Raw genomic sequence first — 15534 nt, 5'->3', positions numbered from 1 at the left:
ATCCTCCAAAAGACGGATATTGCGGGTAGAATGGTTCAATGGGCCATAGAGCTATTCAAGTTCGACCTTAAGTACAAAACTTGGACGGCAATCAAAGACCAATGCCTCACCGACTTCGTGGCAGAATATGCAGGAGATCAAGAGGAAGCTTCCACTACATGGGAGCTATACGTAAATGGATCCTCCAACAAAGTTGGAAGTGGTTCAAATTAACTCTTGTAAACTGTCTTCAAACTACTAGCGCCAATGATGATGTCCGTTCTGAATAAGCCAGTGGCTGAATCTTTTAAGAGCCAATGCTGACATGCAATTTGGTTCTTGATTCTCGCTACTCTTGTTTTGCTTATAGTTGCAAAATTTGTTGTCTCGATTAAAGAATCAAAGTCACAAGCATTAGTAGTTGTGCTTTTCTTGGATAGAACATGATTATGGCCGACATGCAGCCCTCTCCAGGTTCTTGGCAGGATTGGCGTTAAGATCCCTACCACTCTTTTCTTTACTAAGAAAAGGATGCCAGTTCGAATGGACTCTTGAGTGCGAAGAAGCATTCCAGGAGTTCAAAAGGTTTTTAAGCCAGCCTCCTATTCTGACCCGACTTAAAGTTGGGAAAGAACTCGTCCTGTATTTGTCCGTAGCTGACAAAGCTGTAGCATCAGCTCTAATACGGGAAGACGAGGTCGAGCAGCATCTTGTATACTTCACCAGCAAAGTTCTACAAGGCCCTGAATTAAGCTATCAAAAATTGGAGAAGTTTGCGTATGCCTTAATAGTAGCCTCTCGAAGGCTACGGCCTTATTTTCAAGCTCACACAATAAGAGTTCGAACGAACCAACCCATGAAGCAAATCCTCCAAAAGATGGATATTGCGGGTAGAATGGTTCAATGGGCCATAGAGCTATCCAAGTTCGACCTTAAGTACAAAATTTGGACGGCAATCAAAGACCAATGCCTCACCGACTTCGTGGCAGAATATGCAGGAGATCAAGAGGAAGCTTCCACTACATGGGAGCTATACGTAGATGGATCCTCCAACAAAGTTGGAAGTGGTTCAAATTGGCTCTTGTAAACTGTCTTCAAACTACTAGCGCCAATGATGATGTCCGTTCTGAATAAGCCAGTGGCTGAATCTTTTAAGAGCCAATGCTGACATGCAATTTGGTTCTTGATTCTCGCTACTCTTGTTTTGCTTATAGTTGCAAAATTTGTTGTCTCGATTAAAGAATCAAAGTCACAAGCATTAGTAGTTGTGCTTTTCTTGGATAGAACATGATTATGGCCGACATGCAGCCCTCTCCAGGTTCTTGGCAGGATTGGCGTTAAGATCCCTACCACTCTTTTCTTTACTAAGAAAAGGATGCCAGTTCGAATGGACTCTTGAGTGCGAAGAAGCATTCCAGGAGTTCAAAAGGTTTTTAAGCCAGCCTCCTATTCTGACCCGACTTAAAGTTGGGAAAGAACTCGTCCTGTATTTGTCCGTAGCTGACAAAGCTGTAGCATCAGCTCTAATACGGGAAGACGAGGTCGAGCAGCATCTTGTATACTTCACCAGCAAAGTTCTACAAGGCCCTGAATTAAGCTATCAAAAATTGGAGAAGTTTGCGTATGCCTTAATAGTAGCCTCTCGAAGGCTACGGCCTTATTTTCAAGCTCACACAATAAGAGTTCGAACGAACCAACCCATGAAGCAAATCCTCCAAAAGATGGATATTGCGGGTAGAATGGTTCAATGGGCCATAGAGCTATCCAAGTTCGACCTTAAGTACAAAATTTGGACGGCAATCAAAGACCAATGCCTCACCGACTTCGTGGCAGAATATGCAGGAGATCAAGAGGAAGCTTCCACTACATGGGAGCTATACGTAGATGGATCCTCCAACAAAGTTGGAAGTGGTTCAAATTGGCTCTTGTAAACTGTCTTCAAACTACTAGCGCCAATGATGATGTCCGTTCTGAATAAGCCAGTGGCTGAATCTTTTAAGAGCCAATGCTGACATGCAATTTGGTTCTTGATTCTCGCTACTCTTGTTTTGCTTATAGTTGCAAAATTTGTTGTCTCGATTAAAGAATCAAAGTCACAAGCACTAGTAGTTGTGCTTTTCTTGGATAGAACATGATTATGGCCGACTTGCAGCCCTCTCCAGGTTCTTGGCAGGATTGGCGTTAAGATCCCTACCACTCTTTTCTTTACTAAGAAAAGGATGCCAGTTCGAATGGACTCTTGAGTGCGAAGAAGCATTCCAGGAGTTCAAAAGGTTTTTAAGCCAGCCTCCTATTCTGACCCGACTTAAAGTTGGGAAAGAACTCGTCCTGTATTTGTCCGTAGCTGACAAAGCTGTAGCATCAGCTCTAATACGGGAAGACGAGGTCGAGCAGCATCTTGTATACTTCATCAGCAAAGTTCTACAAGGCCCTGAATTAAGCTATCAAAAATTGGAGAAGTTTGCGTATGCCTTAATAGTAGCCTCTCGAAGGCTACGGCCTTATTTTCAAGCTCACACAATAAGAGTTCGAACGAACCAACCCATGAAGCAAATCCTCCAAAAGATGGATATTGCGGGTAGAACGGTTCAATGGGCCATAGAGCTATCCAAGTTCGACCTTAAGTACAAAATTTGGACGGCAATCAAAGACCAATGCCTCACCGACTTCGTGGCAAAATATGCAGGAGATCAAGAGGAAGCTTCCACTACATGGGAGCTATACGTAGATGGATCCTCCAACAAAGTTGGAAGTGGTTCAAATTGGCTCTTGTAAACTGTCTTCAAACTACTAGCGCCAATGATGATGTCCGTTCTGAATAAGCCAGTGGCTGAATCTTTTAAGAGCTAATGCTGACATGCAATTTGGTTCTTGATTCTCGCTACTCTTGTTTTGCTTATAGTTGCAAAATTTGTTGTCTCGATTAAAGAATCAAAGTCACAAGCACTAGTAGTTGTGCTTTTCTTGGATAGAACATGATTATGGCCGACTTGCAGCCCTCTCCAAGTTCTTGGCAGGATTGGCGTTAAGATCCCTACCACTCTTTTCTTTACTAAGAAAAGGATGCCAGTTCGAATGGACTCTTGAGTGCGAAGATGCATTCCAGGAGTTCAAAAGGTTTTTAAGCCAGCCTCCTATTCTGACCCGACTTAAAGTTTGGAAAGAACTCGTCCTGTATTTGTCCGTAGGTGACAAAGCTGTAGCATCAGCTCTAATACGGGAAGACGAGGTCGAGCAGCATCCTGTATACTTCACCAGCAAAGTTCTACAAGGCCCTGAATTAAGCTATCAAAAATTGGAGAAGTTTGCGTATGCCTTAATAGTAGCCTCTTGAAGGCTACGGCCTTATTTTCAAGCTCACACAATAAGAGTTCGAACGAACCAACCCATGAAGCAAATCCTCCAAAAGACGGATATTGCGGGTAGAATGGTTCAATTGGCCATAGAGCTATCCAAGTTCGACCTTAAGTACAAAACTTGGACGGCAATCAAAGACCAATGCCTCACCGACTTCGTGGCAGAATATGCAGGAGATCAAGACGAAGCTTCCACTACATGGGAGCTATACGTAGATGGATCCTCCAACAAAGTTGGAAGTGGTTCAAATTGGCTCTTGTAAACTGTCTTCAAATTACTAGCGCCAATGATGATGTCCGTTCTGAATAAGCCAATGGCTGAATCTTTTAAGAGCCAATGCTGACATGCAATTTGGTTCTCGATTCTCGCTACTCTTGTTTTGCTTATAATTGCAAAATTTGTTGTCTCGATTAAAGAATCAAAGTCACAAGCACTAGTTGTTGTGCTTTTCTTGGATAGAACATGATTATGGCCGACTTGCAGCCCTCTCCAGGTTCTTGGCAGGATTGGCGTTAAGATCCCTACCACTCTTTTCTTTACTAAGAAAAGGATGCCAGTTCGAATGGACTCTTGAGTGCGAAGAAGCATTCCAGGAGTTCAAAAGGTTTTTAAGCCAGCCTCTTATTCTGACCCGACTTAAAGTTGAGAAAGAACTCGTCCTGTATTTGTCCGTAGCTGACAAAGCTGTAGCATCAGCTCTAATACGGGAAGACGAGGTCGAGCAGCATCCTGTATACTTCACCAGCAAAGTTCTACAAGGCCCTGAATTAAGGTATCAAAAATTGGAGAAGTTTGCGTATGCCTTAATAGTAGCCTCTCGAAGGCTACGGCCTTATTTTCAAGCTCACACAATAAGAGTTCGAACGAACCAACCCATGAAGCAAATCCTCTAAAAGACGGATATTGCGGGTAGAATGGTTCAATAGGCCATAGAGCTATCCAAGTTCGACCTTAAGTACAAAACTTGGACGGCAATCAAAGACCAATGCCTCACCGACTTCGTGGCAGAATATGCAGGAGATCAAGAGGAAGGTTTCACTACATGGGAGCTATACGTAGATGGATCCTCCAACAAAGTTGGAAGTGGTTCAAATTGGCTCTTGTAAACTGTCTTCAAACTACTAGCGCCAATGATGATGTCCGTTCTGAATAAGCCAGTGGCTGAATCTTTTAAGAGCTAATGCTGACATGCAATTTGGTTCTTGATTCTCGCTACTCTTGTTTTGCTTATAGTTGCAAAATTTGTTGTCTCGATTAAAGAATCAAAGTCACAAGCACTAGTAGTTGTGCTTTTCTTGCATAGAACATGATTATGGCCGACTTGCAGCCCTCTCCAGGTTCTTGGCAGGATTGGCGTTAAGATCCCTACCACTCTTTTCTTTACTAAGAAAAGGATGCCAGTTCGAATGGACTCTTGAGTGCGAAGAAGCATTCCAGGAGTTCCAAAGGTTTTTAAGCCAGCCTCCTATTCTGACCCGACTTAAAGTTGGGAAAGAACTCGTCCTGTATTTGTCCGTAGCTGACAAAGCTGTAGCATCAGCTCTAATACGGGAAGACGAGGTCGAGCAGCATCTTGTATACTTCATCAGCAAAGTTCTACAAGGCCCTGAATTAATCTATCAAAAATTGGAGAAGTTTGCGTATGCCTTAATAGTAGCCTCTCGAAGGCTACGGCCTTATTTTCAAGCTCACACAATAAGAGTTCGAACGAACCAACCCATGAAGCAAATCCTCCAAAAGATGGATATTGCGGGTAGAACGGTTCAATGGGCCATAGAGCTATCCAAGTTCGACCTTAAGTACAAAATTTGGACGGCAATCAAAGACCAATGCCTCACCGACTTCGTGGCAAAATATGCAGGAGATCAAGAGGAAGCTTCCACTACATGGGAGCTATACGTAGATGGATCCTCCAACAAAGTTGGAAGTGGTTCAAATTGGCTCTTGTAAACTGTCTTCAAACTACTAGCGCCAATGATGATGTCCGTTCTGAATAAGCCAGTGGCTGAATCTTTTAAGAGCTAATGCTGACATGCAATTTGGTTCTTGATTCTCGCTACTCTTGTTTTGCTTATAGTTGCAAAATTTGTTGTCTCGATTAAAGAATCAAAGTCACAAGCACTAGTAGTTGTGCTTTTCTTGGATAGAACATGATTATGGCCGACTTGCAGCCCTCTCCAAGTTCTTGGCAGGATTAGCGTTAAGATCCCTACCACTCTTTTCTTTACTAAGAAAAGGATGCCAGTTCGAATGGACTCTTGAGTGCGAAGATGCATTCCAGGAGTTCAAAAGGTTTTTAAGCCAGCCTCCTATTCTGACCCGACTTAAAGTTGGGAAAGAACTCGTCCTGTATTTGTCCGTAGGTGACAAAGCTGTAGCATCAGCTCTAATACGGGAAGACGAGGTCGAGCAGCATCCTGTATACTTCACCAGCAAAGTTCTACAAGGCCCTGAATTAAGCTATCAAAAATTGGAGAAGTTTGCGTATGCCTTAATAGTAGCCTCTTGAAGGCTACGGCCTTATTTTCAAGCTCACACAATAAGAGTTCGAACGAACCAACCCATGAAGCAAATCCTCGAAAAGACGGATATTGCGGGTAGAATGGTTCAATTGGCCATAGAGCTATCCAAGTTCGACCTTAAGTACAAAACTTGGACGGCAATCAAAGACCAATGCCTCACCGACTTCGTGGCAGAATATGCAGGAGATCAAGACGAAGCTTCCACTACATGGGAGCTATACGTAGATGGATCCTCCAACAAAGTTGGAAGTGGTTCAAATTGGCTCTTGTAAACTGTCTTCAAATTACTAGCGCCAATGATGATGTCCGTTCTGAATAAGCCAATGGCTGAATCTTTTAAGAGCCAATGCTGACATGCAATTTGGTTCTCGATTCTCGCTACTCTTGTTTTGCTTATAATTGCAAAATTTGTTGTCTCGATTAAAGAATCAAAGTCACAAGCACTAGTAGTTGTGCTTTTCTTGGATAGAACATGATTATGGCCGACTTGCAGCCCTCTCCAGGTTCTTGGCAGGATTGGCGTTAAGATCCCTACCACTCTTTTCTTTACTAAGAAAAGGATGCCAGTTCGAATGGACTCTTGAGTGCGAAGAAGCATTCCAGGAGTTCAAAAGGTTTTTAAGCCAGCCTCTTATTCTGACCCAACTTAAAGTTGAGAAAGAACTCGTCCTGTATTTGTCCGTAGCTGACAAAGCTGTAGCATCAGCTCTAATACGGGAAGACGAGGTCGAGCAGCATCCTGTATACTTCACCAGCAAAGTTCTACAAGGCCCTGAATTAAGGTATCAAAAATTGGAGAAGTTTGCGTATGCCTTAATAGTAGCCTCTCGAAGGCTACGGCCTTATTTTCAAGCTCACACAATAAGAGTTCGAACGAACCAACCCATGAAGCAAATCCTCTAAAAGACGGATATTGCGGGTAGAATGGTTCAATGGGCCATAGAGCTATCCAAGTTCGACCTTAAGTACAAAACTTGGACGGCAATCAAAGACCAATGCCTCACCGACTTCGTGGCAGAATATGCAGGAGATCAAGAGGAAGGTTTCACTACATGGGAGCTATACGTAGATGGATCCTCCAACAAAGTTGGAAGTGGTTCAAATTGGCTCTTGTAAACTGTCTTCAAACTACTAGCGCCAATGATGATGTCCGTTCTGAATAAGCCAGTGGCTGAATCTTTTAAGAGCTAATGCTGACATGCAATTTGGTTCTTGATTCTCGCTACTCTTGTTTTGCTTATAGTTGCAAAATTTGTTGTCTCGATTAAAGAATCAAAGTCACAAGCACTAGTAGTTGTGCTTTTCTTGCATAGAACATGATTATGGCCGACTTGCAGCCCTCTCCAGGTTCTTGGCAGGATTGGCGTTAAGATCCCTACCACTCTTTTCTTTACTAAGAAAAGGATGCCAGTTCGAATGGACTCTTGAGTGCGAAGAAGCATTCCAGGAGTTCCAAAGGTTTTTAAGCCAGCCTCCTATTCTGACCCGACTTTAAGTTGGGAAAGAACTCGTCCTGTATTTGTCCGTAGCTAACAAAGCTGTAGCATCAGCTCTAATACGGGAAGACGAGGTCGAGCAGCATCCTGTATACTTCACCAGCAAAGTTCTACAAGGCCCTGAATTAAGGTATCAAAAATTGGAGAAGTTTGCGTATGCCTTAATAGTAGCCTCTCGAAGGCTACGACCTTATTTTCAAGCTCACACAATAAGAGTTTGAACGAACCAACCCATGAAGCAAATCCTCCAAAAGACGGATATTGCGGGTAGAATGGTTCAATGGGCCATAGAGCTATCCAAGTTCGACCTTAAGTACAAAACTTGGACGGCAATCAAAGACCAATGCCTCACCGACTTCGTGGCAGAATATGCAGGAGATCAAGACGAAGCTTCCACTACATGGGAGCTATACGTAGATGGATCCTCCAACAAAGTTGGAAGTGGTTCAAATTGGCTCTTGTAAACTGTCTTCAAATTACTAGCGCCAATGATGATGTCCGTTCTGAATAAGCCAGTGGCTGAATCTTTTAATAGCCAATGCTGACATGCAATTTGGTTCTCGATTCTCGCTACTCTTGTTTTGCTTATAATTGCAAAATTTGTTGTCTCGATTAAAGAATCAAAGTCACAAGCACTAGTAGTTGTGCTTTTCTTGGATAGAACATGATTATGGCCGACTTGCAGCTCTCTCCAGGTTCTTGGCAGGATTGGCGTTAAGATCCCTACCACTCTTTTCTTTACTAAGAAAAGGATGCCAGTTCGAATGGACTCTAGAGTGCGAAGAAGCATTCCAGGAGTTCAAAAGGTTTTTAAGCCAGCCTCCTATTCTGACCCGACTTAAAGTTGGGAAAGAACTCGTCCTGTATTTGTCCGTAGCTGACAAAGCTGTAGCATCAGCTCTAATACGGGAAGACGAGGTCGAGCAGCATCCTGTATACTTCACCAGCAAAGTTCTACAAGGCCCTGAATTAAGGTATCAAAAATTGGAGAAGTTTGCGTATGCCTTAATAGTAGCCTCTCGAAGGCTACGGCTTTATTTTCAAGCTCACACAATAAGAGTTCGAACGAACCAACCCATGAAGCAAATCCTCCAAAAGACGGACATTGCGGGTAGAATGGTTCAATGGGCCATAGAGCTATCCAAGTTCGACCTTAAGTACAAAACTTGGACGGAAATCAAAGACCAATGCCTCACCGACTTCGTGGCAGAATATGCAGGAGATCAAGTGGAAGCTTCCACTATATGGGAGCTATACGTAGATGGATCCTCCAACAAAGTTGGAAGTGGCGTAGGCATAATCTTAGTCAACCAAGAGGGAACTTAAGTAGAAGTCTCCCTCAAATTTGAATTCTCAGCCTCCAACAATCAAGCAGAATATGAAGCCTTGATTGCAGGGTTAAAACTGGCAGAAGAGGTCGGCGCAACCAAAGTAGTTGTGTTCAGCAACTCTCAGGTGGTGACTTCACAAATCAATGGAGAGTACCTGGCGAAAGACCCTAACATGAAAAGGTACTTAGACAAAACTTTGGAGTATGTAGGGCGATTTGCCGAAACTGAGGTCAAACACATAATTCGGGATCTTAACAGCAGAGCAGACGCCCTTTCCAAACTAGCAAGTACCAAGCTAATAGGGAATAATAGAAGCCTGATCCAAGAAACTCTCCAAGAATCCTCTGTCACAAAAACAGAGGCCAGACAAGACATCCTCGAAGTATCCGGATTAGACCTCGGATGGATAAACCCACTAATCGAATACATGATGTTCGACATCCTACCCAAAGAGGAAAAATAGGCCAAGAAAATCCGAAGGGAAGCACAAAACTATACCTTGGTGGAAAATGTTCTCTATAAAAGGGAAATATCGACACCATTATTGAAGTGCGTCCTGACCTCAAAAAAATCGAGGTACTTGAGGAAGTCCACAGTGGTATCTATGAAAATCATCTCGGAGCAAGGTCGTTGGCTAAAAAAGTAATCCGAGTTGGGTTCTACTGGCCAATCTTGCAAAAAGATACCACCGAGTTCGTGAAGAAGTATCAGCCATGCCAAATGCATGCAAACTTCCACGTCACTCACCCCGAGGAGCTCATTAGCATAACTTCTCCATGGCCTTTTGCAAAATGGGGATTGGATCTATTAGGACCCTTTCCCCAAGCGTCTGGGCAAGTAAAATATCTAATAGTGGGAGTAGACTACTTCACGAAGTGGATAGAAGCAGAACCGTTAGCTACCATCATAGCCCAGAGAAGTCGGAAGTTCCTCTACAAGAACATTATCACAAGGTATAGGGTACCCCATTCCATCACCACTGATAATGGCACTCAGTTCACCGACTCTTCCTTCAAAAACCTGGTAGCTAGCATGCAGATCAAGCATCAATTCACTTCGGTAGAGCACCCACAAGCAAATGGACAAACCGAGACAGTAAATAAAGTTATACTGGCAGGTTTAATGAAAAGGTGCGCATGGACTGAGGAACTCCCTCAAGTATTATGGGCATATCGGATTACACCTCAGTCTACCACAGGAGAAACACCCTTCCGACTTGCTTATGGCACAGAAGCCATAATATCAGTTGAAATCAACGAGCAAAGTCCAAGGGTGAACTTCTACAACGAGGTCGATAACGTACAGGGGCACAAAGAAGAACTCAAGTTACTTCCCGAAGTCTGAGAACAAGACCAGATAAGAGAAGCAGCGCTGAAGCAAAGGATGACAAACAGATACAATAAGAAATTCATTCGAAGAAGCTTCATAGCAGACGACTTGGTTTTGATAAGAAACGATATTGGCATCAACAAGTCTGGAGATGGAAAGCTTACTGCTAACTGGAAAGGGCCATACAAAATTAGTGAGGTCCTAGGAAAAGGCTACTACAAGGTGACCGACTTGAACGGCACGAATTACCTAGGTCCTGGCATGCTTGTAATATGAAAAGGTACTATAGTTAAAAGCAAACTCCACTCTCTGATGTACTCTTTTTCCCGACTTTGTGGTTTTTTCCCAAAAAGAAGGGTTTTCCTGAAGGGGATTTTAACGAGGCATCAAAGTGGAGGCTAAGGGACAGCCATTTTTAACCCCTTAGTAGCAAAAAGTACCTTCACCAATAAATGAAGATCTTTCTCTACATCTCTTTGTAAAATTCCGTTAGTTATTATCATTTTTCTACAAAACGTGCCGACTTAAGCTTAACAAAACGTAAAAATTCCATGCCCGACCTACGTGGTCGGCAGGATAAAATGACGAGGTACAAGTCGGTGTAAAGAGGTTATAAAAGCAGATCATGATAACTCGGAAATACCACGACCAATAAGTCGGAAAAACCGAGAAAGAATTGAAATGCATCGCGAAAATAACCTAAGTTATGAACAATTCAAATAAGAAAATTTGAATTTATGAGGAATGCAAAAAGAGATAAAAGGAAAACCATAAAAAATAAAGGCAGAAGCTGTCTCAAGTCTTTGAAAAATCCAAATAACTTAGACAAAACACAGCCTGCCCAGATAAAAGGTTTTTCCAAAACAAAAAGATCAAAGGGGCTTTTTTCATAAAAAAACCTAACAAAGAAAAAATTGCAGAAAAGCATGCACACACCAATTAATCTTAAATCCCTTATCCAAAAAAGGGGTAGAAATTAAATGCATTTTTTGTTAACAGCTATAAAAGGCTAGGAAAGTCAACAACAAAATCACCACAAAAAGATAATAAAATTGTTCAAAAAAGGGGCCCATAGGACAGGCCCCAAAATAGCCAGAAATCAATTAAGTGGAAGAAAGATTGGAATCACCAGCAGGAAGGGAGGTCAGATCAGCAGCAGGGAAGGACGGAGCAGCCTCTTCAGGATCTTGAGTGGGAACCTCTGAAGAACTCGGCAGGTCTCCTTCTTGTTACTCCTCACGAGGAGGAGACTCTATTATCCTCTGTCCGCGAGTCTTCAGATCGGAGTCAGTCTAAGGTCGAGGAGGAGAAACAATAGCCCCATTCACGACTATCTTATCAGGATCGAGAGGGAAAAGGTCCAGGTCAGGAGCGATAACGCCGACTTGTTCCTTGAAGATCCTCCAGTCCTCCTCCGAGCTCTCCGCCATGGAGTCTTCCAGATCCTAGTAAGCCTCCCGACCTCTTGCCAGTTCCTTCTTCAGGTCAAGATTCTCCCCAAAAAGTCTGACATAATTCTGCTCCACCTTTTTCTTAAGGCCCTCTGCCATGCCACACTGGCCCATCAACCTCTTCTCCCTTAGCTCAGCGACCTCCTCCTTAAGCCTTTTCTCTTTCTCTTGATAAAGAAAGATCCTCCCCTCTAACTCCTCAACCTTTTGGGTAGAGCCCAAAGAGCTAAGGAGAGTTTTTTCCAAAATATCAAGGAGCCTCGTGCATACCCCAGCTGCCTGAACACTCCCCTGAACCATAGTATTAAGATGGTTTCGAACGGAAGCATCATTCATACTAATTTGAGTATGGGGAAAGATGTGATTCCGAATGAATTTGGGACCATCAAAGGAGGAATCCCCAGAAGATGAGCCAGAAGTCTTGCATTTTTTCTGGGTGGGTTCAGGGAAGGAATGGGCTGAAGGATGGGTGGAGGAAAAGGAGAAGCAGAAGACGAAGTTACCAAGATCGGACGAGAAGTCCCCAGATCACGAGGGAGAGGAGGAGGAGGAGGAGGAAGAGGAGCGCCAACAACCCTGGCAGCATCAACCTGGGCCTGAGACCTCCTCTTGGCCTCCTGGACTTTTTGGTAAGAGGCGCTAGAACCTTTCTTCACCATCTCTGAAAAAGGAGAAAACAAAGAATTAGTTTACAAATCAGAAGACCACAAGTTGGAAGCAACAAATCGAAAGATTACAAGTCGGAAGTTATCAAAATCAACAACGCAGCTACCTAATTGGGTCCGCACAAAACTCGGAGACCCCTGAAGAAATTTTTTGGTATCCAGGTAAGGGGCTCTCCCCCAAGCTTCCTGGAAGAATCCCACTATGGTCTTCTCAACTTCATCCAAATCATCTAGACCGTACTTTTCTACAGGAGAAGCTTTTCGCCAATATAGAGGAAAGAAGGGGCTGGAATGTTCATCAAGGAAAAAGGGATGGTGACCCTCTACTGCTTGGATTTTGAATAAAAATTCTTGAAATCATGAAAGGACTCGTCAAACATGGAGAAAACTCTCCGACCTTGAATGGCCCAGAAAGATACCTACTGCTGCTTATTATTTTGCCCACTGAAGGGCTTGGTCATATGAAAAAGATAAAAGAAAATCTTCAAAGAAGTCAGAAAATCTAATTCTCAGCTAACAAGTTAGTAAATTTTCATGAAACCCCAAGAGTTAGGGTGAAGTTGGGTGGGAGCGACGCGACAATGAGACAATCAGCTATTTCAAAGTCAGAAAATGGTAGAAGAACCCCCAGACGGGTAAACGAACAATCGTACATAAAAAGAAAGGAGGGTCAGCTTCAGTAGCCTCCCCAAAACAAACCCGGTCTTTAGGACCCGGGGTAATCAACTCATACTTGGGCTCACATCAGAGCCAAAAATCTTATGGTGGGTGTGGAGATCGATGATATAGTCTGTGTCTACCCTAAGAACCGTATCATCTACCCACTCAGAAACGTGAGAAGTCATCTTTTTCCAGTAAAAAGAAATAGGAGAAAGGCGACAAGACCTACAGAGGAAAATGGAAAAAAGATCAAAAACAGGGTCTCTAAAAGGCCAAAGCAGTCCCTCAAAAAGAATAGAGTCACTAGACCTACCAATAAACTTACTGCAAACACGAAAAACTCCTCCAAATGCACAAAATAAAGCACTAAGAAAAGGAGAAAGAAAAACTAACCTTTGTTGGTAGAAGCGAAGAGAAGCGGAGGCAACAGTAATCGCAACACCCCAAGAAGGAAGGCTAAAACGCTCTCTCTTTGAAAAAGTAAGGATTGCAAGTAAGGGATTTCAAAAGACGAAAGAAGATAAAGAAAAGAGAGGAAAAAGTATTTATAAACACGCCAGGGGCAAAATGGTAAAATTGGCGCCATCATTAAAGAGACGCGCCGTTACCAATGTAATTGCTCCCACGTGTAAATACAAAAACTTTAACGGACACGACGTTTGATTAGACGTGACTGTTGAAGAAATTTGAATCACGTCAGTTCTAAAAATCACGTCGGTTCTAAAAATCACTTCGGTTACAAGACCAAGTTCAAATACTCGAATCCTACTCATTAACAAAAGAGATCAGACTCGAGTAGGGGCACTGTTCATACCCTAACCCAACACTAAGGCCCAGGACTAAATAAGCCAAGAAGGCCCAATCCAAAGATTGGCCTTTGTTAACAACCGACCTCCCTCGAAGAGGTCGGATTCTACTCACGCTTTCTTTCCAAGAAGTCGGGCTTTGAGGATAGCTAGCAGATAACACTTATTCAAATAAGTAACTGCCGCTAAAATCTCTCAACCCACTTGCATGAGCCATATCTCAAATTCTCTAAGATTAAGGGACGGTTATCCACCTTAAAAGGTGGAACTACTCCAACGGTGGTTATTAGATCACCACTATAAATACACTGACACCTCTCAGGTATCTCTAAGTTCCAATACTTTGTAAACCTATAAAAACCCTTTGCTGATTTAGGCATTGGAGTGTCCTTGCAGGTACCACCCCCATTCCTTCACACATACAAGTCGGATGGTGGCTCCCGAGCGCAAACTGAATCGGAGATCTCCTCCTTCAAACGATTGGACCAACCTTACAAGTCCAGCCCATTAATCTCCGGTTACCCAACGTAACAGTTACAATGGAAAGAGATATGACTATGATCAAACAAATCCTAGGAATAAACATCATTTGAAAAATATTATGAAGAATGTTTAATGGACATGCATTGGTGAATTTTGTGAGAGTGTGGACCCACGCAGTATACAGCAAAGTCAATTACCTTGAGTCATTGGCAGAGATGTGAGTATAAGGACAAAAATTCATGATTGTTCAGTTTTTAATCAAGTTGACTTTTAGTCAAGTACACGCCGAAAAGTACCTGAAATGGAAGCATATGCTAATCAAATTGTATTCGTTTTATGTTGTTTCTTTTTCATGTCAACAATTTAAACTTTCTTCTAACTCCCAACCTTCATTATTATATTGTATTTCATTCTCTGTTCTTTCTTTTTCAACTTATTCATCATCGTTTTAATTTTTCTTTTCATTCTTCGGCTTCACATTTTTTCCTCGTCACTTGTTTGTTTTCACATTTTCTTTCTTATTTTTATTTCCCCTTATTCGTGAATAGTTCTTCAGCTACCACATTAAATAAAAAGGGAGAATAACAAACCCATTAAGCAACTTTTCTCATATCTTTTGTATTTTTTTCCATTTGAATATGTGAGTATTTTGTTTTAATTTATTATAGGAGAAATATAACTTTTTTTTATTTAAAATAAATGAGAGAAAAGACTAATAATCACATTAAAAATTTAGATGTGTCTCTATTTTCATAATACTTTAGATATATGTCTATTTGGTTAGGAGAGGTATATATATATAGTTAGATTGTTTCGGACCTAGCATTCGGAGCCTCAACAACTTAATGATGACCTAGCTCCCAAGTCCAAATCATTCTTACAGTCCAAATTAGCTTAAATAATCGAAAATCACTAACCAATATTCAAATTCAAGTATTCTCTTTATCTTAGCCAACTGAAAAGATAAGATCACAAGACATTATATAAAGGGGAGCTTAAAACTCTTCCAGGTACGTTACACACCCCCCCCCTTAAACCTCTACCTCTTAGATCCATTTTAATTTGAGCGTCGGAGTATCTTTGCAGGTACCACTCCTTGCCGATCCAAAGGTCCGATCACATCATCACCAAGACCGACGAGTTCTCGATCCTTCTATCAACCTGTACGAGTAAAGTCTTGTATGTTGGCACCGTTTGGGGACCTGCAAAACCTTAGTAGCAAGACACATAAAGAGCGACTTTCAAATCACCACCACGAACCAAACCCACCAACTCCGCCCCTCCCCCCAGCACATGGACCACAGAAGGACAACTATCCCTCAACTCACGGGAGGGTAACCAGTGTCGTCCACGCCCAGCCAACCTACAGCAAGCAACAATTGTGAGTAGATGATCGCCGATCTGGCGAAGGCAGGACAATCGACGACTTGGGAGAATATGCAAACCGGATAATCC

Source organism: Arachis ipaensis, chromosome B5, assembly GCF_059453495.1.
Source record: "Arachis ipaensis isolate K30076 ecotype BB chromosome B5, ASM5945349v1, whole genome shotgun sequence".
Classification (NCBI taxonomy): Eukaryota; Viridiplantae; Streptophyta; class Magnoliopsida; order Fabales; family Fabaceae; genus Arachis; species Arachis ipaensis.
Note: the sequence above shows the minus strand (reverse complement) of the source record.